This window comes from Procambarus clarkii, chromosome 25 (genome assembly GCF_040958095.1).
Source record: "Procambarus clarkii isolate CNS0578487 chromosome 25, FALCON_Pclarkii_2.0, whole genome shotgun sequence".
Classification (NCBI taxonomy): domain Eukaryota; kingdom Metazoa; phylum Arthropoda; class Malacostraca; order Decapoda; family Cambaridae; genus Procambarus; species Procambarus clarkii.
In genome coordinates, this window is record NC_091174.1 from 34,607,682 (window position 1) to 34,613,217 (window position 5,536).

The 5,536-nt window shown below is 34.9% G+C and overlaps 1 long non-coding RNA gene across 1 annotated transcript; it reads left to right on the forward strand.

The window, feature by feature from the left end:
- Positions 1-611: 611 nt before the first annotated feature.
- Positions 612-3,505, forward strand: LOC138368662 (uncharacterized). Its single transcript, XR_011229639.1, has 3 exons — positions 612-1,863; positions 2,937-3,063; positions 3,435-3,505. It is a non-coding gene; the product is annotated as an uncharacterized lncRNA (long non-coding RNA).
- Positions 3,506-5,536: the final 2,031 nt, after the last annotated feature.

Here is a 5,536-nt window from a genome sequence, read left to right on the forward strand (position 1 = left end):
ATATTTGGAGTGTTTTCATTTTTGTCCAGAAATGTGTTCTTATTACTTTTACATGTTTGGTGTAATTAATACCATAAATTTCAAGTGTCATACATTTTACTTCGGAAAAAATGCCATTGATCTTCAATCTATTGCATTTTTTTTTTCTTGGAGGTTGAAGTCTTACGTACTCCTAGCTGGATACGTATATAAATTTAAATAAACTTATTTTGTTCCATTATATCATTACCTGTATAGGTACACATATTATATTTTTGTAAATTATCTTGTGGTGTGGCAATGTCAGTGGGGACAGGAGCGTGGTTGCTCTTCACACGTCTAATACCTGTTATATTCGGGAAATTAGAATTGCTGGACCTGTTCAGTTATGGGAGTTCCAGATGTCACTTTTACTTTTTAAATTTTGTGTTAATTTACTGTAATTAAGCAGGTGGCATTGCAACTTATATATTTTGGAAGTAACTATTATATTTTATTTGCATTCTTGTATATTTTGAGAACAAGTGGTTGTTCAATTAGTTTTAAATATTAAAAAGTCTGTATTTTCCATCCCTCATCCTGGATGAGGCAGAGGAGGAGAGAATTATGGGTAGAGACGGCGCGCGAGAGTTAGTAGCTGATACGGGCCAGGAGAGATAACATCTTTGTAGAGTTAAGTCTGTAACATTCATGTTGTGCCATATTTTTTATATATTATATTATGTGAGAGACAATACTTTTTGGTTTGGTTGTATAAGTTAACTTGACCATCTGTGCTTGACATTATACTGTATTGATTATATTGAATATATATATTATAATTTATATATATTTCTTCAGTACTAAGGGAAAATTTTACCAAATTGCTTAGTACTTATTAGGGGGTTACACTGGTGACCCGCTTTGGACAACAGCAGTTGTAGTAACCCTAGACACTTAAAGTTTGGCTGTTGTAGGGTCATGAGCCGTAAGGAACGATAGGTAACAGCACCCAGATTGACTAAAGCTAAGTTATTGCAAATCATTTTTTTGCATCTAGTAGAAGATGACATGTTGAGTGATGAGGTATTAGAGGAATACCCTGATGAGGTTGAGAGTACTGCCAGACTGAGAAGGCAGGAGTTAGAACTTCAGCTAAGGGGGCTTATTTCACGAAAAATTCGAGAAAATCGTAATATCGTGAAATATTTATGAAAATACTACGTAGTTCTGGCAACACTCTGGTGCAATCAGAATTATTTTACGATGTAAATTGACGTATTTATGGTACATTTCCATGCGTAATTGGTCAGAATCCGGTGCCCCGCGGCTGTGGCGCGCCAAAGGTATTGCGTCATATGATCTAAACGTCAAATTTTTCGTAATAACGTCGTAAATATCTCTGTATGGATAAGGAGTAAATATACACTCATTGGCAACCTTATCATCCGTGGTGGGGCCATTGGGAGGTCCCAGCCCTCAGTCACCTCGTGTGTCCGATTGAGTGTGGATTGCGTCGATGTGCGCTCCATTATCGTTCCTGGAATAGCGCATTGTTGCGTCTACTGCATAAACTCTTATAAAGAGATAGTGCCAGAAGATAAGAGCAGCAAATCTGGCACTCGGTCGCCGTCTTTATCAGTAAAAGAAAGCCGCTTTAGCGCGAAGAAGAGTAATATCCAGTGAGAGATGGTGGCGCACCGACACCTCCTCAATCTTCCTCACACACCTTCCTCAACCTTCCTCAACCCTCCTAGACCCTCCTCACACACCTTCCTAGACCTCCCTCCCTCCAACAAGCCGAGACAGGCTCCTGAGGAAGGTGATCCAGCAATCATGCAAGTGCCTACTAGTGCCCAATGCAGTGCCACCTTGAGGACCCACAATTCGGACCAATTTCAATAGGTTTGTATGTTTTAGTGTTATAATTTGATATTTGATAATAATTGTAATATATATGTGCAGGATATATATATATATATATATATATATATATATATATATATATATATATATATATATATATATATATATATATATATATATATATATATATATATATATATATATATATATATATATATGTCGTACCTAGTAGCCAGAACGCACTTCTTGGCCTACTATGCAAGGCCCGATTTGCCTAATAAGCCAAGTTTTCATGAATTAAGTTACTTTTGACTACCTAACCTACCTAACCTAACCTAACTTTTTCGGCTACCTAACCTAACCTAACCTATAAAGATAGGTTAGGTTAGGTTAGGTAGGGTTGGTTAGGTTCGGTCATATATCTACGTTAATTTTAACTCCAATAAAAAAAAATTGACCTCATACATAATGAAATGGGTAGCTTTATCAATTCATAAGAAAAAAATTAGAGAAAATATATTAATTCAGGAAAACTTGGCTTATTAGGCAAATCGGGCCTTGCATAGTAGGCCGAAAAGTGCATTCTGGCTACTAGGTACGACATATATATATATAATAAATATATATATATATATATATATAAATATATATATATATATATATGTATATATATATATATATATATATATATATATAATAAATATATATATATATATATAAATATATATATATATATATATATATATAATAAATATATATATATATATAAATATATATATATATATATATATATATATATATATATATATAAATATATATATATATATATATATAATAAATATATATATATATATAATAAATATATATATATATATAATAAATATATATATATATATATATATAATAAATATATATATATATATATATATATATATATAATAAATATATATATATATATATATATATATAATAAATATATATATATATATATATATATATATATATATATATATATATATATATATATATATATATATTATACACATACATAATTTTTTTTTTTTTTTTTTTTTTTTACAATTTTTTTCAATTTTTTTTTCGATTGTTATCAGGGGATTTGCATGGAACTTGCACACCTTGCTCAACGGATGCCTATCTGCAAGGGTGCCAATTATGAACGAAATCGATAGACATCAAAGCTCAGCTACAGGTGCCAAACTTTGATCTTATTTTACTCAGGTAAGTAATTTACAACTTCAAGGTACGTCATAGCTTTCATTTATTAATCTATTTTCATGCAAATTACACCTTATATGTAGAGTTTGTGCTTCTATAAACCGATGTAGACATTTTAGTCCAAAGTCCCTTTGTTGATTTTATAAACATCATATATTGCATATTTTTGGAAGGGTAACTTTGAATAATTATATTATTGCACTAAACACTTTTTTATAAAACTGCTCACACCAATCCTTTATTATATGCTAATTTTAATATCTGAGTGTTATAGAAATGATTTTAGTTGACACATGTGTTCCCTGACATTTTTTTAATAGTTGAAAATTCGTTGCATAATACGTTGTGTATTTTTTTTCTCGTTTTCTGTTTAGGGTGTGATGCTGAAACTTGGACCAGTTGCAGCCCTTTCTATAACCATTTCACAAATAAATTTATAAACCAATTGAACAACTTTTACTTTACCCGTAATAAGCCCCTAAGGCAAGTTAAGTTAGAGAGGTTTAAGTGTGTAGAAGAAACTAAGCAGAGAGAAGCTGAGTTAGAGGTAGCTAGACTCAGAGGAGAAGAAGAAACCAAGCAATAGTTAATTAAGCAGCAGAAAGCTGCGGTGCAGATTAGGCTTCAGGAGAAAAAGCTAGAAGTTGCCGCCGCTGCCAGTAGTAAGGGTTCTAAGGGAAATTCAAATAGTAGTCACAGTAGTGAACTTTACTTCCATAAAGGGTTTGTATTACCCAAACTTGGTGAGAAGGACCCTAAATTGTTTTTCTTGTATTTGTCAAAATTAGCTACTAGTTTGAAATGGCCAGAGGAGTCTTGGGTGGCCATTATACAAGGTTAGTTGCGCGGGAAGGCACAAGCGATTTTTGCCTCTCTCCCTTTTGAAGGCAGCTTTCACTACCCCACAGTGAAAAAGAGAATCTTGCAAGCATATGAACTCAATGCAGAGGCTCAAAGACAAAAGTTTAGAGGTCTCAAGCGTGCACCTGATCAGATAGATACAGATTTTGCTCGAGTAAAAGAGTCAATCTTTGACAAGTGGCTTTATAGAAAAAATACTCATGATTTTTTGTCCCTTAAGCAACTCATCCTAGTAGAAGAACGTTTGTCTTGTTTGCGTGTAAAGTTGACCATGTCACTAGCCACATGTAAACGTTCTTACAAGGATGTTCATAATTTAGCTACTTTGGCAGATGAACATGAGATGATAAATAAGATACCGTATAACAACTATCATATGGCATCTAAGGCATTCACTTTGAGCAGGATAATTCTGAGAGGACAAAGAGTAGTCATTATATTGCTAAGACTGCTATCACAGCCAGGGCAGACCAGGGATCTAGTAAATCTAAGGGTACTGTTAACCCTAGTAGAGTCACATCAGGTTCCACCAGTTCGGCTGATGTAAAACAATGTAATTACTGCCACAAGAAAGAACATGTCCGTCATTGTTTCAGGTTACATCCGGAATTACGACCAAGCGCCTTGGTGGTGAGTAAAAGAAGGCAGGGTCATAATTCCGAGACATATTGTAAAGGTAAGCCACAGTGGCTTGCTGATTTTGACCCATTTATGATTAATGCTAAAATAGTTGGAATTGTTGGCAAGTGGGTTCCTGTAATTATGTTTAGGAACACTGGTGTGTCGTTAACGTTGATTACTTCCAGTATGTTGTCCAAGGTCAAGAAGGTTGAACTGGACCAAGTAATGCTGAAACAGAGTATACTTGGGGTGGTGCAACGTGTTCCCCTGATGATCCCCAGGTATTCATTTAATCCCCCAAATACTCCTGGGCTATGTACTGTAGGTGTGTGTGATAAGTTACCCATACCTGGTGTTGATATAATTCTAGGAAATGACATTGCTGGCACCTTGATAAACAGTCATCTCCCCATCATGTTCAGTCACTCAGGTAGAGTTCTCTCAGAAACGAGTGAGATTGTTCCCGAAGTGTATCCAGCCTACGCAGTCACCAGATCTCAAGTCGCCAAGTCCCAGAGTGATGTTTCCAACCTTACGACCGGAGGAAAAACCTCCAACGTTAGAACCAGAAATCAACTTGACTGACACTTTTATAGCTCGTTTGGATGAGGATAGTGCAGTTGAAGTAGTTGTGCTATGTAATGAAGTTGTAACTCCTGTTACTACCTCTTCCCCTATTTTTGATGTAAAGTCCCACACTTTAGCCCAACTTCAACAGAATGACCCTACTGTACATGCATGTTTTCTGAAGCTGTTTAGGAAGAGGATGCTTTGGCAGATTATGTTGGATACTTCCTCAGAGATCAGATGCAGATGAGACGATGGAGATCTAAGTTATCTCCCTCTTCAGAGGACTGTGAGAGTGTTACCCAGCTTGTGGTCCCCAAAGCATACCGTGAACAAGTCCTATCATCTGCCCACGACGATCCATTAAGTGATCACCAAGGGATCAGTCGAATGTTGTATCAAGTAACTAAGTATGTTTATTGGCCCA